At 33.6% G+C, this 26,591-nt stretch overlaps 2 protein-coding genes across 52 annotated transcripts in view; one reads left to right on the top strand and one right to left on the bottom strand.

Annotated features, from left to right (window-relative positions):
- Window positions 1–26,591, top strand: part of Ptprd (protein tyrosine phosphatase receptor type D) — a 2,128,582-nt gene that overhangs the window by 1,323,480 nt on the left and 778,511 nt on the right. For all 49 annotated transcript variants that reach the window (XM_040285790.2, XM_040285762.2, XM_040285761.2 and 46 more), the window contains one exon: window positions 24,374–24,433. The gene's annotated coding sequence lies outside the window, so the exon portion shown is untranslated. The remainder of the gene's footprint in view (window positions 1–24,373; window positions 24,434–26,591) is intronic.
- The window catches only part of LOC144377281 (uncharacterized), a 503,618-nt gene that overhangs the window by 193,323 nt on the left and 283,704 nt on the right, over window positions 1–26,591 (bottom strand). For all 3 annotated transcript variants that reach the window (XR_013438121.1, XR_013438123.1, XR_013438122.1), the window contains exon 3: window positions 4,261–4,343. The gene's annotated coding sequence lies outside the window, so the exon portion shown is untranslated. The remainder of the gene's footprint in view (window positions 1–4,260; window positions 4,344–26,591) is intronic.

The following is a 26,591-nucleotide window of genomic DNA, read 5'->3' as shown; positions in this document are numbered from 1 at the left end:
GATTTGTTAGCATGTGTCTGCATATGTGTATAAGGAGGAGAGGGAGGATGGGAGGGGAGGAGAGAGAAGGGAATAAAAGAAAGAAGGAAGGAAAACAACCACAAATGCTAATATTTACATTGTGTTCAAAATATGCCAAATACTCTTCTAAGTGGTTTACTTGTATTAACTCCTACATTCCAATGAGATACACAGGAGAGAAGTATTGTTATCCTCTTTAAAGATAAGAAAATCGAGGTTTTAAAAAGGCCAGGTAATAGAGCTAAAGTCTTAGAGCTAATAAATAACATAGCCAGGTTGAACTGAGATGAGCTTTAGAGTTTATGTGAGTAAATAATGGGCAATGCAGCCATTTATAAATAAATGGAGACAAAGGTGGGTCTGTCTATGGATTACTTATGAGTGATACAGAAAGCACTAGAATTTACTCAAACACAAACACACATCCACATTCACACATAAGTCTTGCAGGGTATCTCTAAGAATTAAAAAATAGTATGCTTTAAACAACTATTAACATGGAATTATGTTTATATTTTTTCTCCAGCTCAAAATAAGAAAACTAAGAACCTCGAGAAAATAATAAATAGTAGGAAAATAGATCCTATAAGAAGCAATAAAAGTCTGATTCTACTGAACAGAAAAGAAAAAGAAACAAAATTACCCACCTGTGCACATTAAAACCAAAGATTTGTGCAGAAAACAAAAATAGTAAGGTTAGAAAAAAATAGCTGTTTTATTTTCCAAAGAAAGAAAGAGTGGGTACAGCAAATACCCCCAAAGCTGAAAATACTTCCCAAGAAAAGGAACAATCACTCCTCTAATATGTAGCAAATCGTTTGTACCTAAGAAATAGTCCAAGTTCATACTAATAAATTCTAGAAACATTTGGCAGAAATTCTCAAGCAAAAATAATAATAATAATAATAATAAGTAAGAGATGTTTTAAACACTATTCCAGAAGGAGGCAACAAGAGCAAAAGTGGGACTACTGTATTATAAAGCTCAAAAGTTATACCTCTCCAGAAAATAAGAGTGAGCATTGAAATGAATTAGTTATATAAATATGTCAAGGTACATTAAGAAATTATCAACTCCAAAATATTTGAAATGGATGAATCAATTACAAAATAAAATATAGAAAACACGTTGGTTCTCAGGCTGGGGTTGTGGTTCAGTGGTAGAGCACTTGCCTTATATGTGTGAGGCACTGGTTTCTGTTCTCAGCACCACATAAAAAAATGAATAAATAAAATAAAGGTATTGTGTCCATCTGCAACTTAAAAAAAATTTTTAAAAAAAGAAAGAAAATACATTGGTTCTCAATTCTATATATGAATCAGATTCACCTGGGATATTTTTTAAACACCCAATTCCTGAAAAGCAGATTTGTTTTGTTGGGATTTTTCATATATTATCAGGAGACAATTCTTCATGTGTATCTTATATTTCTGCATGTCTTGTGAGCAGGGGAACTGGCTCTCTTTTCTATACTATCTTTTTAAGGCTGTAGGCAACCTTAGAAGATAGAAATCATTTGTCCCTCTGGAACAAAAGGCAAGTTTGTTCATTCTCTAGTATAATAATAAAAATATCTTCCCCTGAGGAAAAGTTTAGATAGGCTACTTATAAAAAAAAATTGTGTTCCCTAACCTTAGAAGACAAGTCATAACCTGAGCCATTTTGCATTACCCATGGAATTTGATGGTCAAAATAAACCAATGCATATATTCTAAAGTCTATGCTGCCTGCTGTGCTGGGAGTAACATAGTCTTTGTATCTGAATCAGGAATCTTCTGTCTCCTTTCTATATCCATGGTAAGCTAACTGATTAGTTGTAACAGGGTAAAATTTCAAACATGGTATACTTTTCACTTTTTGCTATTGAAAAATTTAAACCTCTGTGAAAGTCAACAGAATACTGCAATAAATCCCCTCTGACAGCATCACCCACTTCAACAATAATCACCACATGAACAGTCTTGTTTTATATATAGCCCTCTCTCATTCTCATCTATCCCCTATTATTTTTAAGCAAATTCCAAACATTTCATTTGATATACAAATATTTTAGTGGATAATTCTAAAATTTAAAAATCTATCACAATACTATTAACATACCTAAAATTAAATAGCAATTATTCTTTCATAAAACCAAATAACCAGTCCTATATCTAATTTCTAATTATCTCATAAATGTTTTTTTAAAAAATTGTTTCTGAATTCGGATGAAGTCCAGACTGAGATTGATTGATGTGTCCCTTTTCTCATCTTTATGATCTGCCTATAATTTTTCTTTTTTTATATATCCTTTGTAATTTTTTATTTTTTGAAGAAACACAGTTGCTTGCCTACAGTCTGGATTTTGCCAGTTGCTTTCTAATTGAGTCCTTTGAGGTGTATTTTAATCCTCCCTGTTTTTCGTAAATTGCTAATTTCAAATACAGACTTAACCAGATTCAAATTATTTTCTTTCTCTTCAAACTACATCATAGATACAGATATTCTTTCATCGAGAATTATATTGCCAATGGGTTTCTCTCCTTTTTGTAATTTGGGGCCTTTTACTTTTTTCTTTGCAAGGTTGGGGATTGAGCCCAGGTAGGCAAATGCTCTACCACTGAGCTACATCTCTAGCTCCTGTGGTTTGGGGCCATTAATGCATAATTTCTAGATCTATTATTTCATCAAGATGTATAAAGTAATAGTATTTCAATGTTACCATTTCTTCTTCATTTAATTCCTGTAATAGTTCTGTGTACAGAAACTTTTTCTCAATGGTAATTGGTTCATATAAGAAAGATGGGATAAATGATAATATGTTCCCTATATTTTCCAGTATCCAGAATAATTTCAGGGATCATTAGATTTAATTTACTTTCATAATTGTGTGAAATATTTACATCATTCCCAAGTAAAACCTATAAGCCACCAAATAAAGTGCAGATCAAATATTTATCCTATCTGATCTACAGGTATTCAAGTGTAAAAAAAAAATCTGATCTTCTACTTTTCTACACCATACCCTATTTTCCTCTATAAATACTTTATAAAATTTGAATTATTGTTGGGACTCTGATTTTTTAATATAAGAAAATACATATAGTCAAACAAAATTCTTTCTTCATGAATAATGGCATACTATGTACTTGTCTCCTCTTTGCCCTTTTTACTAAAAAATGTATCATAAATATTGCTCCATAAAAGTCTTTAGAGATAGTCCTCATCACTTATCACAGTTACATGATTCTCTATTGGATGGATGCACCATAATTTATTGAACCAATTTTCTATTGATGGACATTTCAGTTGCTTCAAATTGTTATCTCTTACAAATATTCTTACACTGAACAGATTTTTGCATGTATTACTAGGGATATATTTTATCAGTATATTTTTAGACTGATTTCTGAAATTGGTATTTTTTAGTCAAGTTGCAAGTTGCATACATAGTTGCAAATTGTCCTCTGTAGTAGTTGTGCCATTTTGCTTAACTACCAACAATATAGCACATTTCTTCAGAGTTGGTCTTCGCAAAACTCCCCCAAAATAATTGTCCATCTAACAGCTTCAGTTTGCATTTTTCCTTACCATGTTGAGCATCTTTGTGTATGGTAAAGAACCTTTGCGTTTCTTTTGTCTGTGAATTGTTCATTATTCTAATCCATTTTATTCCATAAGAAGGTTGATTTCTCCCCTAAACTAAGAAGTTTTTTTTATATTTTAAGAAAATGCAATCTATATACTGGAATCTCTCAGATTAATACCCTTAAGCCTGACTTCTATGTGTAACTCAAAAATACTTGCAGCTCTCTACTTCACAAGTCCATGTGGGTGTCCATCAGGTATCTAGGACTGAACAACTTCAGAGAGGAGCTACTGATTTTTCACCACACACTACTCTTCCCCTTCTTCTCCCAACTCACTAACAGCCCTCCCTGCCCCCATTACTCCAGGCTTTTCAGACAAAAAAAGCTTAAGAATTATTCTTGGCTCTTCTTTTTTCAGAGATCCCCTTGACTCCATCAGCAACTCCTACTGGTTCTACTTTCAAAATACATCCAGAATTTTTTACTTCTTTTCAGATCCATTATTCGACTTCTGATATGAGTTATTATCATCTCTCACTTGGATTATTAATTTAGCCTCCTAAATTGGTCTTTCTTGCTCACCTCCCCCAACTCATTCCCCACTATAGCCTTCAAATAGTAGCCACTGTATTCTTTTAAAAACAGGATAGCTGAGCTCTGGGGCACATACCTGTAATCCCAGTGGCTCAGGAGGCCAAGGCAGGAGGATTGCAAGTTCAAAGCCAGTCTCAGCAACTAAGCAAGACATTGTCTCTAAATTAAAAAAAAAAAAAAAAAAAGGTGAGGGGCTGAGGATGTGGCTCAGTGGTTGAGTACCCCTGGGTTCAATCCTCAGTACCAAAAACAACAACAACAACAATAAAACCATCAGTATAGATCACCTCAGACCTCTGCATGCAATTCTCTAATGCTTCCCCTTTTATAAAATGTCACCCTTCAATGGCCTATAAAACTGTGTGTCATCTCCCACTACCCCTAGCTTCCACTTTCCTTTGCTCTCACTCAGCTCCAACACCAGTAAGCTCATTATTCTTTGAACAAACTCATCTTGTTTTAGCTACAAGGCTTCTAATTTGCCAACACCTATATTTGGAAGACATCTTAGATGTCTTCATGGTTCACCCCTTCATGTTATTCTAATCTGTGCTTATTGTGTGTGTGTGTGTGTGTGTGTGTGTGTGTGTGTGTGTGTGATTACATCATTAAGCCTTCCCTGAAAGCGCAAGATAAAATAACAAACCCTCCTCTGCTTCATTCCCCACTTCACTTTATCATGCCTTCCCTTCCAGGCACTTGTAACCAACTGACATAGAAATTGTTGAATGTGTTGGGAGTTTGCTTCCCATACCAGAGTATGGCCATGAGAGTGTGGACTTTATTTAGTTCCCAGTTTTTTATGCACTTTTAGAGCAGTGCCTGGTATACAGTAGGTACTCTTAAGTTTGGATAAGTGAGTGAATGAGTAAATGAATGAATGAATATATAGTTATATTGTATTGACTTGGCAATTACAGACAGAAATACCTGTGAACCAGTGTAATGATAAAAACTAAAGACTACAAAAAAGATAGAATAATGTATTCTTAGTGTTTGGAAAACTTCAGTCCATGTCACCTGGATAATGTAAAGAAAACAAAACATTTTAATGGTGTTCTGTTTTTCCAGTTTCTGTGAAACAATGTTTTATTGCAGAATCTGAATTTTGGGTCAGTTTCATTATTAATGTTGTTATTATTTAGCAATAACTGAGCTTGAATCCTTTGCAATACATTGCCACATATTTAGAATTAGATACATATAATCAGGGTCCCACCCATCAAGAATATGAAATGGAGGACAATGCAGTTCAGTGTGACTGGTGAAATATATATTTTGTATTTTTTTACAGAATTATGTGATCACATGACAGATATTAGTTTGTGTTGTCTAGATTAAACATGTTTACTTAACGTTCCAACATGAATACAAAACTTGATTGGAATTCATTTGGAAACAACAAGGATTCTTTCTACCTGCTGTTTCTTAGTTAGAAGAAGATTCAAATTTAATTCAAGAGATATTCTTTTTACTTTAATAAGCATTTGTAATTTCACTGGTTCTAATTTACTGTAAGCAAAGCATCAGATTAGCAATGTGTTTAATATGAGTTATTAAGTTCCCATTAGACAAAATTACCACCCCTAGAGATCTGCAAAGCTACTCTGAATTAATTTGCATTCTTCAGTAGCCATACACTTCACCTTTTCTTAAATGACAGATATTTTAGGATGTATATTTAACAAATTCTTCCCAAAACAATAAGACATCCCAGGAATTCTGAAATTCCTAGGTCTTATGTTGTTTGCAATAATGATAATAAATTGAAACCTTTAGAAATGATTTTTAAAGGTTTATTTTGTTTGATATATATACATAAATATGCATATCATATAATATTCATATACATGCACACATACATCTATATACACACATACATGTAATATATACATACAAATGCACATAATTTCTGAATAGCCCAAGTCAAAATTGTCTTTTACTAAACCACACCAGAGCAGAATCTTTATTGATTTTCTAATTGCATTTAACAAGGCCATCAATTTGAAATGAGCTTCTAATTGATTGCTTTAATATTTGGTTTTAAATATCTTACGTAAACATGTGCAATCTACATAGTTGATCTGTGAATCTTACAAAAATCGAGACCAAAATATATAGGGTTTCCCTACTTTATAACTGGAAGCAAGAAGCTTGTGGATATTGCCTGTACAATCTGATACCACAGTAATGCTAAAAGACTGAATGTTTTTTCAGTGTCTATAATCTAGGCTTTGTTCAAACATGAATGAATTAGCTGGTTTGGTCTTCTTACTAGTAGATTAATATCATCATTTAATTTATGAACTTTATTTTGTTGGTGATAATTAAGAAAACTCCAAAGAGAGCAAAATTTAATAACTGTATATGAAGAGATATTTTTGCACTGAAAAATGTGGTTACTGAAGGCATCAGACATATTAACCAATGAAAGAAGGCCTGTGCATATTTAATAACCACATTTCAGCAAAGCAGCTTTACCAACTCAATTCCCCAAAGCTAAAGAGGGTATCAGGCTGGATTAGAAATCAGAAGTCCCTATTCTTGAACTCACATGATGAACTCACATCTGTTCCCTGGTGAACAGCATTAATTTTAGTGGTAATGCAACCAGTATTAGTCTGAGTTGACCCAGAAACGCACTGGATCACTCAGGGCAAAATTCTCAGTGTTCCAAATTTAATCTGATCCCCAAATCAGAGACATATCGTCTCCATCTTTATCCAAACGGCAAAAACTAAGAGTACAGAGAGCAGAAAAAGCCAGGTTCTGTTGCTTTATTTTCTTCTTCTAATCCTTCTTGTACTCTGCATCCAAATTAATCTTTCAAAATCCCATCTCTGAAACAGACATCTTTCTACATAAAATTTTTAATATTTTCAAAGATCCCCACTTAAAGTTTGTTTGTTTAAATTCATAAAAGTATCTGCTTGCTGCAACAGAAACTGCAAACACATGTAAAGAAGAAAGTGAAAATGATCTCTAATCCAATGTTTTGTTTTGCTTTGTTCTGAATATACACATGTCAGAGATGAAGAGAATGGATTAAAAAGAGAAAAATTTGTGAGTAGAAAAAAAAATAGGAAATTTTTTGTAGGATCCCAGGAAAGATGCAATCAGATCCTGAAATGTAGCAATGGGGTGAAAGAGATGACAATGGTACTTAGGGGACTGAGTTAATGAATGACGGAGGGAAAGGAAGAAATGATTCTAAGTTTTCTAATTTGAGAGAATTGATAGATGATAATGTATAAATTAGATCATGAGATTCTATGGGTATAACTCTTCCTGCACTGAAAGTCAAAAATCTGTGTTCTTATCTCTTATAGTATTTCAACATGCTTTGTTTCCCTTTATGTCTATTAGCTTTATAGTCTAAAAACTCCTTAAGAGTAAAGATCAAACCTCACTATGGTCTTTTTGCTATGCTCCACAACTTCCAGTTTTATGCTTTCACAGTTAATGCAGAGTAAACATTTGGTTACAATTATTAAAATGATTTACCAACTATTATCTCCTTAAAGTTAGTCACCCATCTATATATTGAATTAATAAGAATTCTTTTGCCTACTGTTTTATAAATGATAGAACATTATTTTCTCCTTTGAAATGCATCGCAAATTTTATAGAACCCTTGTTAATTCTTTTTACACAAAAAAGTATATTTTAAAATATATCATTTAGAGAAGTTCAATGTTTGGGTGCGATCATTATCCTATAGTAGAAAATCAATGCTTTTTTAAATCAGAAAGTCTGCAATTTTATACTCTATATTTATTCACCCTATTGAATTTTCTATCCTATTAAAGACATACTAGCTAATATTTACATTGGTCTTAAGAAGACTGATCAAAATAAACTTGTGATCAACAGAACTTTGCTGCACTCACTTTTACTGAATACATGTTGTTTAAACAAACATGCCACGATTTTCTTCAATTTAAGAAAAATAAGAAAGATCTTGCCACTCAAATGCAAACACGGGAGTTTGTTTATATTTCCTCTCTTCCTATTTCCTTCCAGTTAAGTAAGCACTGCTTCTTAATGCTTTCTTTTTTCAATACTTATTTTAGTTTTCTTGCTCTTGACATGTGTGTGGTAGACACTGGCAATTTTATATGTTGTTTATAGAAAAGAGAAAAATACTTTTCTGAAGGTATCACTGTTTGTAGTGAAATAAGCCACTTTTCATGATAAGAATTCCCCTATATTTATTCAGAGGTGTCCATTCTTTTCCCTTATGACTCGATAATCGTCCTGCTATTCTAACCCTTCAGTGAAACCGTGTTTGGAACACAATTTGAGATATTTGCAGCATACGCTCTTCTTCACATGAGAAGAGATTAGCTTTTTAATAATAGCTTCTTTTGAATTAGGAAAGGATTTCTACAATAGAGAGGAAAACCACATGGGGAAATGTAATCAATGATGGTATTGTGTAGGTTTTAATAATTTCTTTGTTCCAAAGGTTTTTGCATTTTGGGGTTGGCAGGATAAAGAAGTTACCCCCACTATCCAGCGAGTATTTTATTCATTGCAAAAGCATTGGTGATTACCCAGGGTATTTCTTGATACCTTTTAAAGAATCCATTTTTAGCACATCTCTGCCAACCAGGGAATCTTCTATAATGTTTTACAATTCTTCACTGAGTGGCCTAATGAAAAAAATTCATGAAATCTGCCACTAAACAGCACTAGTTGGAATCCTGAATTACTTTAAGCAAATTGCTTCATTCTCTGTGCTTTGAGCCCCTCGTCTGTAAAGTGAGGGGTTTTCAGGGTGAAATAAGATTACATATATAAAATATCAACATTTTGCCTGTAAATGTACTCAACAGGTATAAACTGTGATTCAGAGAAGGAGAAGAAATTTCCTGAAGCATTCACTGTGGAAATGTAAGGAGATGCTGCAAATAAAATGGATCCTTCTCCTATTGGACTGTGTTAGAGATGTTTTATCTTGTGTTAACAAAAAGTTCATAAGCCAGCAAGACTTCCAGTGTGGGATATTAGGGTTCCCACTTAAGTTTTCCATGATTCGTTCCCTCCCTCCTCCTCTTCATGTTGTATTTTTTTGGCCAAGTGCCCTTTCTCACAGTCTTAAGATACTAACCAGAAGAACTAAAGACTCATTTTGTTGCTCATGAACAGTGGGATCAAAACTGTCCCTTATTCATGGCCTAATGAGCCTGTCTCTTTGGTCTGACTAATGATAGAATATTATTTTTTTCCTTTGAAATGCATTGCAAATTTTATAGAACCCTTGTTAATTCTTTTCACAAAAATATATATTTTAAAATATATCTCTTAGAGAAGTTCAATGTTATGCCCATCCCTGGTCCAATAACAACCTGTGTATATAAACAGGTATTTCCAGTTTTCAATCATAAACTAGATTCAAACTTGCTAGGAAGCAGAAGACCTACATCAGAATGGCATATATAGATAAAAATATTAATACTTTGTTATATTAATATTAAATTGGTTTCATTTTTTTAAAAAATCATTTTGGGGAACTTAAGTTAAATTTTAATTTATTTTACCTTTCTTTAAGGAGTTGGATTTGTATATTTTAAAAGTTCTGTGACTGGTTTTGACATACTTCTGAATTTTTTCAATGCTCTTTAGCCCATTTATACTAACTTATAGAAACATGGTAATGTGTGGCTAAAACTTTCTTTAGGTTTAAATTGACCTGGATATTCATTATAGTATTCATCAATTCTGGCCATTTGTATTTTGATTTGGTCTTGTCTTCATTCCTCTAATTAATGCTTTATAGCAGCCAAAGGCTGCAGGTAAATTCCACAAGCAAAGTTTGTGTTTTGTAGCCTTTGAATTTTCTGGGTAGGGAGACATAGGTATTTAAGATGGCAATTGTGTTTGTGATTTTACTTACATTAACTAAGGGGTATTTTTCATAACAGGGCTTTATACTAGAATCCTGAGTAAAGAAATGTCCTTTAAAGTCTTACATGTTTTTTACAACCAGTTCTATCACAGCATAATACATACACAGCTTACCTAAAAAAAAAAAAAAATCAAAACTTAAGTTTTACATACATTGCACAGTATTCCAGGTATAGCTGCCAATCATTTCCTGCTTTTTCTGTTCTTACCTAGAGGAAAAATACTGCATCTCCCTGTGCACTCATTATCAGGGAAGTCTTTCAGGTCTTAACTATCTTTCAAACTAAGCCTTGTACATTATACTTGACCTATTGCCCACAAATCTTTGGTGTTCCATAAATTATTAATCATAAATTATACCTCCTTCCACAGTTGGGAAATCCTCTTTAAAAAAAATAAAACAAAAATTTATGATAAATCTAGAAGCCAGAGGCCTGACTGGAGAATCAAAGGCAGACTTCCTATAATGGAGGAGACATAAGATCCAATTGAGATGTTCCATCAATTTACCTCCACTTATTTGAAGCTATATGATGTCCAGTTGTTTTTTCTAAGGAAAATCTCAGATATTTTCCAGTAAGATAAGAAACTGATTGTGGACATCCTTATCTCAACAGAACCTTAAGGTATCTGTCCAGTTTATTTTTATTTTAGAACATGTGAGAATTTGAAACCAGGTTAAAACTAACTCCATATATTTGCATTTGTGCTGATGTCTTTTGGGAACTCTGTCCCATTGAAATGCAAAATCTTTGACATCCAAAATCTTTGTCATCCACTGACACTACCTATGGAGAAGAAATTAACTGAAATTCTCAAGTCTGATAATTAAAAAAATAAAATAAAATGGTGTGCTTCCATATCCTATGTATCCACCAAGCAGCTTTGTCTATCTTAAAAGATGTTTAAATTTTAAATGTTTCCATATTGAGTGAGGAATAGAAGAACAACAAAAGAAAAAAATAATTTAAACCCATTTGACAGAGGACTACAAAACTGCCCACATGGGGGCTAATTTGCAGTGAAATGTTAAGTGGGGACTAAGAAGAATTAACAAAATTTGTGTTTTAGGTTTGCTTTAATTTTATGGTGTTGTGTTTTTAACCCAGTTAATTGCATGTGTGCATTTATAACCTAAAACTCTCCCAGTGGAAACTATGGAAGAGTGAAGAAACACAAAGCCACAGAGCTCAGTGAAATTAAAATAATAACTGATCTCAACCAGATAAAAGGAAAACAAGACTAAAATATAAAACATCTTATTACTAAAAATATAAGTAAACCTAATTGCACATTTTCACTCCTTTGTGCAAAGTCAGAAATTCCTACTAATCACCCTGTGTTTTTCCACTATGCAACACCTAGTTGAATTTTTTTCCCCCTTAATTTAGCTCTATCCAGGTCCTGAGAGACTGTAGTATGAGAAAGATTGAAGCAATTCCTTGCTTGCTCTCTGACAGAGTGGTAAACTCACTTTTTTTTCCCCTAAAGTTTCCCTAGGCTGGAGCTATGAAAAGAAGAAAGATAAAAAGTGCAGAAAGGGGGAATTACTCATTCAAAAACCATTTACTGAGTATCTGAAATATGCAAGGGGTGGTGACAGGAAGAGAAAGCCAGAGTAAACTGAAAAATTAGTTCAGCAGAAAAGAAAAATAGTGACATGCAGAGACAATAGACAGCATGTGGCTAGGAGTATCATTGCACTCCAGCCAAGGACCACCAGTAGTTGAATTTGGGTTTATTGCAAGTTGCAGCACTGGAGAACATACACAATGGGGAAGTGTGGGGATCTCAGTGAGATGGTGGTAAGAGTAATAACGAATCTGGAGTTGTGTTAAGTGATTTTAATAAAAGTATAAAACATGGCTTTGCCTTGAACTAGATTCTGCCAGGAAATAGTGTTATGATTATACAGTTAAGGACTGTAATCTTATCTAGGAGGAAAAACAGTGGGCTTAAAACTGTTGCCAGTAAAGAGCAATTAATTGCTAATATTGGCTGAGATGGGAGATGTTAGGTCACTTTTCAGTTTTGACAATGCTGTGTTTTTTTTTTCTCTATTTTCATACATCATTATGGAGTGATTATTTTTTCCAAGATCCTATGTGATCAACAATTGGCCTTGCCTGATGTTGATGTCCTATGAAATTGTTTATGTTCAACAAAGAAATACTTAGACCTGGTTGTAAGGAGCAAGCTGCTGGTACCAAGACCTTCCTAATAGTTGATTCCTGGATTGCAGGTGATGCTTTATCTTTCTTTAGGTTGGGGCACAAAAAGATCAGGGTAAGAAAAACACAAAGAAAAATAAGAGTTATTTATTATACACACAACATATGTCAGAAACTATGCCAAATGTTTTATGTGAACAATTTCACTTAATATTCATAACAGCCCTGTGAATTAAGAACTATTTTAGTATACATGTTATCAGCAAGGAAAACAGGGTTTAGAAAAATTATTTATTTAAAATAATATAAGCTGTCAAAAGAAGACTATGGATTAGAAACCTAGACCTGTCTGACTTTAAAGCAAGTATTTAATCAGTTCTTATAAAAGAAGGTAACTATTAGCAAAAAAAATGGTGCTTTAAGAGATGAGCTTTTCCATTAAATTATAAGGTACATAAGGACAGAGATGTTGTATTGTTCATTTCTGAATTTTTCAAGATTTATGACATTTGTAATTAATCATGATGAAACTATAACTAACCTATATCTCTCTTTACAACAACATCTCTCTGGTAATTCTACTCTTTCTTGATGCCTTTAGTTCTTTCAATTCCTTTAAGCAATGTAAATAGTTTATCGTACATGAATACACTTTAAAATCATCTTTATGTACACATGTTTTTGCAACTAAGGAAAGTTCATGGCTAAAGAAAATTTCTAATATCTGTCTAAAATCAGTGATACCCTAGCCTTTTTGAAAGGCAATAAGAGCTCAATTCAGATGAAGGGTTGCAAGTTATATGATAAATTAAGGACAAAAAGAAAAACATTTTATTTGAAAAAGGCCAAGATCTCAAAAGTTGAGGGTCATATCAGCACACTGAGAATAATACTAAAATAGATACCAGCATTGTTCTTATGTAATTCTCAAGAAACGTGCCTTTTTGGGCTGGGGATGTGGCTCAAGCGGTAGCGCGCTCGAATGCGTGCGGCCTCAGCACCACATACAAAGATGTTGTGTCCACCGAAAACTAAAAAATAAATATTAAAAAGAAATTCTCTCTCTCTCTCTCTCTCTCTCTCTCTCTCAAAAAGAAAAAGAAAAAAAGAAATGTGCCTTTCCATTGGCTCTCCAGGAAACCAACCATTGGCCTACAAGAGACCAAACTAGATATTTTATCAATAACAAACACTGAGTTCCTATCACCCAAAGCAATTCCCATCTTTCAAAAGACTAGCTCTGATTCCAGAAATCAGAAAGTTCTGATTCATTTGGCAAATACAGATTTTAAACTAAACATTCTTTGTGAATTATTTGAATGGCATTGTGAAATTGAGCATCAGAGCAAGTTACCTTTCTTTATCCCAGATTTGTGCTAAGGTTTCCATAACTCTGAATGTCACCATGTCAGTCTTATGGTATGTTGTTTCTTTTTAAAATGCTAAATCGATGTACATAATATGTATATATCAACACATACATATATAAATTATTTTATACTGTTGTTATGATACATAGGGTTCATAAGGTTGACTTGATCCTTGGTAATATTATTCAACTCTTTCAGTTAGTAGATTAAGGAAACTAAAACAAAAATCTCACTGATTTATTAACGATACAAATTTTATAAGTTACAAGACCCCTCTTAGAACACAAGGGTCTAGATGTTTAGTAAAGAATTTTGTTCCCTATTTCCTTTCAGTAATAGACTTCCCCACTATGGCTCTAGATCCCAGACCCCTGCTTTACTAAGTGAACTTCAATCCATCTAGGTCAATTGATAGCCTCTCATTTCTTATTCATCTTTATACCTTCTTCACGAACAACATTTAAACATTTAGACAAATTTACAAAACCAGAAGAGATTGCATGTTATGTTTTTCTTCCTTTAAACTAGGCTTCAAATAGCATAATTATCATTTTCCTGTGTGGCTTTTCCTTCTGGATGTGATTTACAAAGATTGTATCTGACCTTGAATAAAGTAATATTCAAGACCTCCATCCATTACTGCAAATATCAGTCGTATTTATCAGTCCTTAGACTTTAATTTAGCATAATTTGACACCAAAATAATTCTTTGAAAAACACAAGCTGGTCACCCGTTATTATTTATTTACATCTAACTGAAAGTTTGTATATGGAATTTTATAGTCAGGTCATATGCCTTTAAATAGATAGGCAAAACAGAGGAATGGAACATTCTGTTGACAGGTAAATGTGAACCAATCTGCCTTCATTCAAAGGAAAATAATCAAGCTCCTTTCAAATAATATAAAATGCAAAATGATTGCGTGTTGGGGAGGAGGGGGCCTTATCAGCGTCTCTTCTGAGGGAAATGATTGCCACTTTCTAGCTGGAGGAGCATATGCTGTCCTTATCTTGTGACTTCTCTGCAGTCTCTGATATTTATTAAGTTGATTTTCTGTGGTTGCTCTTCTTCTCCTTCTTCCCAATTCCACTGTAAATTAGTTTCCCCAAATCTACATCTAGCCTTCATTTTCTTATCAGTTGTGGAAAAGGATGATTATTTCATTATTGGTTTTGAGCAGACTTTCAGATTAAGCAGAGCAGCTCTAGTTTCAGGCAGACATTTAATGGACTCTCTGTTTGTTTTATTTGTCTCATCATCTTAATCAAAGTCCCCTGAGACAGAGTATTTTGTAGTAACAAACAAGAGTAAAGTGAAATTATGAATTGTTGCTTCCACAGAAAAGGCAGTATTCATTAGGAATTCCTGGTGGGATTGAAATCATTTTAACTTCAAACACATGAAAACAATTATATTCACCTATGAAAAACCTTTTAATAACTAAAATGCCTGTCTTTGAAGTTTCTCAATAGCCTAGCACCTAAGCAATGTCCCTCTTGGGGCTTAAGCTTTACTGTATTGTACCAAGGTAGCTTGTACAAGATTTTTAGCTCCTGAGTTTACTTATCCATTTTTTTATAAGAACTGCATTCCTGCTTCTTCCCAAACACTGTAATTTTTTTCTTAGAGCTTTTTCATCTCTTCTAAATAAAAATTAACGTTAACTCTCTGATTCACTAGAAAACATTGTCCCGAATTCCTGATATTGAACAACTATTGTAAAACTGTAGGTGTCATGCCCTCATTTTCAGATTCAGATGATTCAAAATAGCCTGAAAGGTCCCATCTCACACTGCCTCTGCACTCCTTTGATCATATTTTGATAAATTTTTCAGAAGCAGAACTAGAATTGGGTTAGCTATTTAAGTGTAAGTCAGCTTATATTTGGGTGACTGAAAATAGTCTAATAAAAACCTATGTTTCTCCTTAATGGGCAAATCAAGTTTTCTGTTAACTGCAAAAAAATCAAAGAGATCCAAAATACCCAACTTCCCAGTACCCCAAATACTGATTACTATTATATGTTGTATATTTTACATTGAGAAATTCTTGCACACATCTCTATATCTTTAGGTAATTAACTTATGTGAGGAACTTCAGTATGAATTTGATTCTTATGTGACTTTAGGTTCATATATTTATTGCTAATAAAATGTAACTACATTATAATGCCCCAGTAAATAATTAAAATATTGATTTCTACTTTAGATAGAGTTATCATCAGGTATCTCTAACATAATGGTAAATGTACTTTCCCTATTGGTACAGTATACTTAGGAAAATATTCATGATTGTGTTAGTTATCTTTGCTACATAACAAACTTTCCAAAATATAGCAGCTTGAGTCCACAAACTCACAGTTTCTGTGGATCAAAAATGGAGGCGCCTCTGGCTCTAGATCTCTCACAAGACTACAATGAAGGTATCAGCCAGGCCTGGGGTCATTTCAAGGAGGAGGATCTACTTCCAATTTTATTCATATGTCTTTTGTCTGGTCTTAGCATATCCACGTCCAAGCTCATTCACATGATTGTTGATAAACCTTCATTATTCTCTGATATAAGCTAGAGAAATTAATCTCTTGTCATGTAGAACTTTCTGTAGAGCTACCCAACACATAGCAGTTGACTTTACCCAAACCAAAGGGTCCCAGTGAGAAAGAGAAAGGGCGAGCAAGGAAAAGCCACAGTCTTTTTATAATCTAAACTCATAAGCAGCCTCCCATCACTTTTGAAGCATTTTGTAACAATCAAGTCATTAGTTCCAATCCTCATTCAAGGGGAAGGAATCATGAATGCAGGAGATGGAAATCTATGGAATCTATTTTAGAAGCTGTCCACTCTAAGGTCACTAGGAGTTCGTGTTCCTTCCACATACAAAATAGGCTCACCATATTCCACAGTCCTCAAAGTCTCGTCCCCTTCAACTCAGAATAAGCTAGGATTTAAGACAGTAACAATGCAAAATCCTGGCAACTTAAACAACGTGTTTCTAATTCTCAGTCATATTGCATGTCCCTCATGGGTTGGTGGATTCTTTTTATGTTGTCCACCCTCAGGGAGTCTCCAACCTCACTGGTCCTGGAGGGAGGGAGAGTGAACTGATCACTGGTGATTATAGACTTCTATGCTTCTATGTGGGAGTGACGTGATGTGTTTCCTTTGCTCAAATCATGTGGCTACACTAGTTTCAAAAGAACAAAGAAGTTCACTGGTACATGTTTGTAGGGAAAAAAAAAAATAGAAACACCAGTGAGCAGCCCCAAAGACAAATGTAATATATAAATTCATATATTTTATCTAACTCAGTATATACCAAAATGATCATGAGCCAGATTTTTTTTTCAATTTATTATTATTTTAATTATACATATCAATGGGGTCATTGTGATAATTTAATACATGTAGACAGTATGTAATAAAAAATTAGGGTAATTAACACTTTAATCTCTTTAAACATCTTTTAAAAATTCTTGTTAACATGATAATTATACATATTTATGAGGTGTAGATCAAGCCAGGGTAATTAATATTTCCATTTACCTATTATAACTTTGTGTTTGGAGCTCTTGAGTTCCTCCGTTCTAGTTATTGATAAAATATATTATAGGTTATTGTGAACTATAGTCAACCCACTGTGTTGCAGAATACTAGAACCTATTACTTCTATCTGTATGTGTTTTAGTGCCCATTGTCCAACTTCCCTCTGTTCTCCTTCCTCCTCCTTTCCAGCCCCTAGTAATCACTATTCTATATTCAGATTGACTTTTCTTCTTATAGCATTCACATAGGAGAGAGAGCATGCAGTATTTGTCTCTCTTTGACTGACTTATTTCACTTAACATAATGTCCTCCAGTTCCATCTGTTTTTCAGTAAATGACAGGACCTCATTCTTTTTATGACTGAATAATATTCTGTTATGTATATATAACCCATTTCTTTATGCATTCATCCATTGATGAGCATTGAGCTTAATTCCATGTCTTGGCTTTGTAAATTGCACAGCAGAAAACATGGGTGTGCAGATGTCTCTTTGGTATGCTGATATCATTTCCTTTGCATATAGACCCAGAAGTGGGATATCTGGATTATATGGTAGATCTATTTTTAGTTTTTTAAGGAACATCAAAGCTGTTCTCCTTAGTAACTATTCTAATTTACATTCATACCAACAATGTATAAGAGTTCCCTTTTCTCTACATTCTCTCCACTGTTTGTCATTTTTCATCTTTTTTGATGAAAACTATTCTAAATGGGGTAAGATGAAATCTCATTTGTGGTTGTGATTTGCATTTCCCTGACAGCAGATGATGTCAAGCAGTTTATAACAAATTTGTTGGGAGGGCCAGATTTTGATTTGTTTATTTATTTCACAAATATTTACCATTTATTATCATATGCTAGATTCATGAAAAATGCTAAGGAATAAGAGTAGAAAAAGACAGTTCCCTTCACTGAGCGAAGAGATAAGATTAACAATTATAAAACAGAAGCCAGTATAAAATGTTAAGATTCAATAGAGGCATCTAACATAGACTGAAGGTGAGAAGGAATCAGAGAGGTTGTGTTGAAATTCATGATTTCTGATGTATTGAGGCAGACATGGAAGAAAAGGCCACTTTCCATCACATTATTATTGAAAGTGATGGAAAAGATATTCTTTAATAAAATGATTTTATGAATATTGCCATCAGGATCAAAATGCCTAGATTCTTCTATTTCTGCAATTTACTACAGTCTCCACCTTATCAAGTAACTAAACAGCTCTGCACATAGACTTCCTCACCTACAAAATGATATTTAATTAGATGTTGTCCAAGACCTCTTCCAACTATAAAATTCTGTGATTTTTCCCTGACTTTGTGGGTTATCTTTTCAAAAGGTCCCCTCCTATATGATAGTTATAAATACCTACTGTATAAAATGACCACTTAATACAACAGTTTAGTAAACACCTATGGGAAATCCCTCATATCTGAAAATGGCAAAGTTGTACTTCCTTGCCTTCTTAGACATGATGAATTCAAAGTTAATCACAAAATGATGTTGATAGATTCACATAGGCTGATATGAAATAGTTCTTCATGGCAAGCTTCTATTTTTGTGGCCTTAGCATCTTTAATCAACCACCCTGGGGTTTCTAATGATCTTCAGATGTAAAGTGACTCTTCCTATTTTAATGCGTTGGTTCTGCTTATTTGAAAACACTCTAGGGCACATACACAATTTTTTCTGCACTGAAATTCTGTGGCTAGATTGATCCGTACTCTCATCATTTCACAGAATAAAACACTTCTCATTAGATTCCCCAGTGCTCCATGGATCTTCCTTCTTTCCAGGAAAATTCATGTGCTCACCATTCATATCATTCTCCTGCTAGTCTTCTGGATCCTAGGTAGGAATCCTTTTTCTATACCAAGACTTCATTCCCTCTCTCCTCTTTCAGAAGTCTCACTTGACTTTCAAAGCAAATAACCTCTACCAATTACCGGCAACAGAATTATGCAACCTGAACACTCACATACTGCCGGGGAGTATAATTGCTACAAGCACTTTGGAAAATAGTTTGCCATTATACATTGAAGCCAAACATATGCATTCCAGATGATCCAGCAATTCTACTCCTTACTATGTACAACATTTGTACCAAGAAATATCTATAAGTATGTTTATTATGGCGTTAATTGTAATTGCTCTAAATTGGAAATGACCTAGTGCCTATCAACAATGGAGTAGATATATAAAGTGTGCTATATTAAATAATATTTGACAAATTATAACATGAATGTAACAAACCATAATATTAAGGAAAGAAACCAGAAACAAAAAAGCATGTAATATTTGATTATATTTATGTGATGCTCAAGGTGGTTGTAAACTCTAGGATTTAAAAGTGAGATAGTATTTGTTTGCCTTTAGTGAGGATGGAAAACTGGGAGTGGGAGGGAACGTGTGATCTGTAGTGCTGAAAAATCTGTATCTTGACTGTGTAGTGGTTGCCCCAATTTTTTATTTCTTAGGATTCATTGTTTATATTCTGTTCTATACGTGCATTATACTTTAAAGATTGTTTAATTCGCTATTAGTATGAAATAAGTTATTTGCAATGTTAAACAAGATCCACATCAGTCTTTTTTGCAAGAAAGACATAAGGGAATGAGGAATGACATTAGAAAGGGGGAAAGAGAAGGAAGAAGAAGAGGAGGAGGAGGAAAAGGAAGGAAAAAGGAGAAAGGGAGAAATCTGCACATGAAATTGGGACTTGACTATTTTGCAAGTCATTTAAAATTTAAAATTTTATTTTTTACCACAAGTTTTCTTAGCTATTTTTTAAGATAATGCAATGGGTTATCTTTATATTTGAATCTGTGAAAATGTGAGAACAATCACTAAGGAAAATATGTGCAAGCAATTCTAAATAAAAAAGAATGAAAGCTTCCTAATGGAATCTCTTTAGCATATTAACGTATTAAGCCACTTTAAAAGGTAACAATTGTCTGTACAATATAGAATCTGTCTTAAAATTATACAGTCTTGATAATCTAGATTTTGATGCTATAGAATAAGGTTATCATTAGAAATGAAACCTCATAGGAAGTAAAGTTTTTTCTAGTTTGAAATGGCAGCATGGAAACCATCATACTACCTACAGCACATAAAATGAAAACCAGAATTTATACTGATATACATTTTTCACATGTGAAAAATGTATTCACATGTGAAAAATGTATTCATATCATTGTGATGAATCTCTAATGAAACTCAAAATTCTTGAGTTGTAACAGAAGAAAATTATATAGCAATTATAAAATTATATTGACAAATCCAAGGTATTTTTGTGTCATAATATAAAATAGAAATTACTTTTGACTATGACACAACTTTTAGAAAAGATGATGTTTTGACACAAAATACATGAAATGAAAAGTTTTTTCGGAGTCATTTGTTATTTCTATGAGGTGAGGGGGACTGAGTTTATGACCAAAGTAAACTGAAGAATTCAAGAGTTCCCATGCACACGTGTGAATACTGTAAAGTCTATCTAGCCAGATTATACCTCTCCATGATCTGTATGGACACTGTCCTTGAGCGTTATGGATTTTGGTTCTTGTAGTTTCCTTAGTCACAACTATCCATCAGAATCTGTGCAGAAAGCAGGGGAATGAAAGAACCTTTTCCATTGAAACAGTTCCTTCTTGTGTCATTCTCTCACCCACATTGGCCATGTTCTGTGAGCTGAAGTCTGTCCACATGGGCTAATCAATTGCTGACAGTCCATTTTCACCTGCTTATAAAAATTTATGATTTTTTCCCTCAATCTACAGAAAATGAAATAAAAATGGGACTGCTTAATGATTTGTCATTTAGCTCATAGTAAAAAGCTCAGTTGACCTATCTTTAAGCACAACTGAGGAAGGATTAATTTTTTGTATTTCTGGCTGCTGTAAAATATTTTCGATTGTCTCCTCTATCAGATTAACCAGTCAGGAGACTGATATTTGCACTCTGAAAGAAAGGGAGCTTTTTATAAAGTTGATCTCATAGAAGACAATAGAATATTGGTCACTGGAGGAGAGGGGGGCTTGAAGGAGATCACAAAAGAGATTGGAAAGCCAGCACCAAAATACAGTTAGCTAGAAGGAATGCACTCTAGTGTTCTATAGCACAGTTGGGTGACTGTGGTTTACAACAATTTGTTATATATTTTATAAAGAACTAAAAGAGAGGAATTCAAAGTCTTCTAACATACACACACAAATGTTAAAAGAGATGGAAATATTAATTACTCTCATTTGATCATTACACATTATATAAAAATATTGAATTATTACAATTGTATACAAATTATTGAATTTTAAGCTATAGTCTAGCCTATAAATAAGTACAACCATTATTTGTCACTTAAAAATAAAAAGCAAAAGAAGTAGTTTTCTGACTGTCTGACAGGCAGAAAGTTGCCCTAAATTTCTATAAAAACTCCTAAGAAAAAAACTTCAACTGGCAAATCCAATATTCATTAGCCTGACACTTAAGAGAGACACGCTTTACCAAAGTAAATAAAATATTAACATTGATGTGAGTGAAATACAGATTAAAACAACCATAAAATGTAGTCTAAAGGTTTCATTTAACAATAATCTAAGGAGATCTTGAATCTAAGGAGATCTTGAAGCAGAAGTTGAGGATTTTCTCCAGGTTAGAAGAGTGTGGGAGAGATAGGAATAAGGAGATGATGGGTAATATGTATAGATGTGCAGCTGAATAGGAGAAATAACTTCTGACTTTCTATATCACAGGAAGATAGCTATGGTTGACAACAATTTATTGAATATTCCAAAGTAGCTAGAAAACAGAATTTTGACTGGACCCAACACAGAAAAATGATATAGGTCTGAAATAATAGAAATTCTGCTACCATGGCTAGATCATTATGCATTATATTCATGTATCAGAATGCCAATAATGCCCAATAAATGTGTTTAATTGCTATGTGTTGATCAAAATGTATATCTGCATTTTATCAAAACAGCTGAATGACACAACAAAAGTTCCTCTGCATCCCTTTGAAAGAAAGCAAAGAGATTTGACCATCTCTTCTATATTTTCCAAACTTACACAGGGATGTGAAAGTAAAGGAAGTGAATCTCTTAAAGTTCTGCAAAAATAAGAAAATAAAATTTAACCAGAAAATGGGTAGTAGTAAAGAAACAGATTGGAGAGATTTATCAAGATCCCTTTTGGAAGTGGCCTCAAACAGGTGGTTGCCAAAAAGGAGATGGTGGATATAGAGTTTTTGACTGTAGGAGCAAGGGGGAGAAAAAGATATGCCTGTAATAAATATCTTGAGGTAAACTGACTGAGACTTGATGATGCTTGTCAGATGTCTCTATTTTTGTCTAAACTTCAAAAGCTATTTCATTGTAATATGTGAAGAGCAGAAGGTCTTGGGTTCCGTGATTGGTTATTGTTTTGAAAAGGAAAGAAAATTACCTTTCATTTTCTCTCCATTGACGTTAAATCCCCAGCGGAGGTTGGAAGGACATTCCAAAACATCACAACTGCAGCAATGCAGACCCTCACTTCTGACTAAGGCTGTGAGATGCTCTCGCTGTCTAACAAAAATATTGCAAACAGAAGCCTACAAACACAGATTTTCAAAATTATTTCAATGTTTCCACTTGCTTTGAGCTCCTAAGCAAAATCAGATTTTTACCTTTGAGGCATTTAACAAAGGTATTTTGATGTCTGTGCTAAATGAAGCTTGCATTTCCCCCAAAGGAATAACTGTATTTAGAATAATATTTCCTATGAAATTTTCATGGTACACTTTATCATGCAAAATCCAAGTTATTAAAAAAATAAAGAGAGATGGTCATTACGTGCTGTATACTATGTCGAGGGCTCAGATAAATGATGGAACAAGACAAAAATAGCCGCTATGAGAGAACTATAGATAAAATCCAATAGGGGAGATGAAACAAATCTAGCAATCACATTTAGGCTAAGTGATGCAACAAACACCCAACATTTTAATGACTTCAAGAACTGAAATTTAATTCTCATTTACATAAAACTCCAGTGCCAGTAGATGTTCCTCATCAGGATGAGGTGATGGATTGGATTGTAATCTATGTAACACTCTGGTGTGAAAAGACCCTTTTTAGTGGGAATGAGGGTGATCCTAAACACTTCATTGAAGGATCATGCTCACTTTATCTTGTAGGTCTTCTTTCCTCTAGGTCCTCAAGGAGTCAACAGGTGGTCAGGGAACATAAGTATCATGTATGGGATGGTGTTACGACTATTCCAATCCAAAAATGCAGTCACTGCCACTTCTAACTGCAAAATGTAGTCTGGCTATGTAGCAGCATCGAAAGAGAAATGGTCTGATAAATAACTAACCAGTCTCTGTTACACAGAGAAATGTGTGATAGGAAAGTGCACACAGCTGCTACCCTATCGGGGAGACGTAGCTGAAACAGAAGGGCAGGATGTCAAGGAAAACTTTCTGCATAAGATGACAGCTTTCCTTGGAACTGAAGGAAGAATCAGAGCCGAGCTTGTTAAAAAACCTTAGAAGTGTTCTAGACAGAAGACAGCAATGCTGTAAACACACAAAACTGACAAGAATTATTAGGATAGTCTTTAAATCTTGTAAAATAGTTCTGTTGTGGAATTTAGACAAAGCACCTTTTTATGTATTTTAGAGGTGTGAGAAGCTTTTCGTCAATGGAATAATTATAAGATTTGAGATTCTTTCTTCCTAGTTTTTCTCAAGATGAGTAGGACGGACAAGGATTTACTTAAACTTGGTTTCCAAGATTTAGGTGATCCCCTTCACAATTTAAGGGCCCATCAAGGTTACAAGGACCAAAGGATGGACATTTCAAAATGTATCATGTAATTTTAGGAAGCAAAAAAACAAGGTATTCAGTGGACTTAATGAAAGAGATGTTGTAAGAAAGCAATCTAGCCATTTTATGTACAACATGATAGTCTCAACACTCGTTAAGATTAGCCAATGTTCACTGCTTTCTAGTCTGTGGACAAAAGAAATTTCCATGTTGGTGTTCAGCATTTCACAATTTCAATAAAGATTGAATTTCATAAAATTGATACTCTTTTGTTTTTTCTCCTCTGCCTCAATCACCCCTAAAATAGAGATATTTTAAAGACAATTTAGGGTTTAAAATATATATTTTTTAAATAACCATTGGTTTTTATCTTTCTAACTAGCTTTTGAACGTGCTGAGGCCAGGGACTGTGTCTGAAAACACCTACCGCAGCCCAGACAAGGTGAGTCCACATCACATTGTTAACTCCTTCTCTCCCCTGGGTCCTAATACTTCCTAATAGTACCTGGTATATAATTGGCACTCAGCAAATTTTAGTGAAATTAGATGGGTGAATAGAATATTCAAATATTCTATTTATTCACAAATGTTTCTCTTATAAAATGTAGTAAAACTTATTCTTTACTATCATTGCCACCTTTTTCTTTGTAAATAAAATTCCAACATAGAACTAGGAGAGATTTACTTTCCATTTCTGAATCCCAGATGATGTTAGGCATGAATATGGAGAAAATCTAACAATGGGTTAAAGTTGTGAATAGGAGCAGCAGATGCCTATAGATTTAAATGTTGATTGAGTTTAGCTGCTGCTGCTATGAAATTATTAGCCCCCTGGCAGTGGTCTCGCCTACATACTTTATTTTGGTTCTTTTGGAAACCACAAAGCTATTTATTGTTAATGAGGGAATAAAGTGAGAAAACAGATTAGCAAATAGATTAGCAAATTTTTAAAAGTCTAATCTCTGTTAAACAATAACAGGTTATTATTCGATGCTTTCAATTCTTGTTATGCTGCAACAATTTTTTTTATTATGAACACAGATTTACTACCTCACATACCCTTTCTCTAATATAAACATTTCATCTATCATAATAATACTTTTTGTTAAAATCCTCTGTCAAGTACATTTTTTCCTCACCCATTGCAGCTTAATAGTGTGCTTCTAATCTTAAAAAGATAATTCTTTGAAATAAATAACTCCCATGCTCTTTACTATTTGATCTATTGGCTTACCGTTTAAGTATTATTATCTAGTAATAAACCTGTGATGATTCACAAAATAAACTCAAATGATTTTTCAATCAGTGTTTCTAAATACAAACTTTATATGAAGTTTAAAAGTTTCTTAGCAGGCTCCAATACTTTTATCTGCTAAAATTTTAGATTGCTAGCTTAAAAGAATATCACCTTCTAAATCATTGTTTACCTTATTTGGGGGTTGATGTTTCTTATGACTGAAAGAAAAAGCAAACATCTGCAAATGAAGAAGGCATGAAAACGTTTGGGTTCATGTCCTTTAGAAACCAATCTACTATTTCAGATATCCTAAAAGTAGAAGGGAGACCATCAGGGTGGCAGAAGAGGCTGGGGGAGGGTAATTGATCCAATTGTGTTATATGCATCTACAATTATGCCACCATGAAGTCCTCAATTCTGTATAATTAATATGTATCAGTAAAGAAAAGAGAGACAAAGACAAAAATCAAGGTTATTTTGGAGTCAAATAAAATGAAAATCAAACAAACCAGAAATGAAAATTGTATTAAATTTATTTCAGGCCTTCAGCCGGTTTCCCTTTTAGTTCCTCATTATTTCACTTTTATATATTAAAATTCAGCTCACTTTCTCCATAAAGCATCCTTGGATACCCTCAGTCAAAACTGCTGTCTTCTTCTAAACTCTCCTATGTGTCTTTGTTCGTGACTGTCTTATGATACTGATCATTCTGCTTTATGGTTCAGCAGTTTGTATAGAATCAGTTCCCATTCTCTGAGCACATTATGTTCCAGAGTTCATTTAAAAGAGAGTTGTTTGGGATTCTGAAGAACTTCTTCCCATAGAACTAATAATTCAAATGATATTCCTATTTTCCCTTTATTTCTATTTCCGTTTCACATAGTGCTAATATAAATATTTCAAGTATACTTTCATTTATGATGCTGCTTCTTCAGGACAAATAAATTCTATTATGAGGAGGAAATATCATAGATTCTAGACCAAAATTTACCCAGATTCTCTACTGCTTATCATCTTAAGCAATCTACTCAAATGTGTGTCTGAGATTTGTCATCTGTGAAATGGAGATAATAATAGGTACTTCTATGGCTGTTGTGAAGATTAAAAGAGTTCATACATGAAAAGTGCTTTATGACAGTCCTTGCCATACGGTAAGGAGGTGTATAAGTTAGTCTGTGGATGTAATCATTGTTATTTTCATTGAAACTTGGAGCATCGGGAACCGTCTTCCCACTTATAGGCATATTTGAAAGTGGAAATAAGCAGTACATTTTAGCATTTATCCTTCTGGAGTTAGGATAGACACCTGAATCATAGAATACAATCTTTGAGGTTCTGAAAGAAAATAACTTCCTAGATTAAA

This window comes from Ictidomys tridecemlineatus, chromosome 4 (genome assembly GCF_052094955.1).
Source record: "Ictidomys tridecemlineatus isolate mIctTri1 chromosome 4, mIctTri1.hap1, whole genome shotgun sequence".
Classification (NCBI taxonomy): domain Eukaryota; kingdom Metazoa; phylum Chordata; class Mammalia; order Rodentia; family Sciuridae; genus Ictidomys; species Ictidomys tridecemlineatus.
Note: the sequence above shows the minus strand (reverse complement) of the source record. Positions and strands in the feature narration are given on the sequence as shown.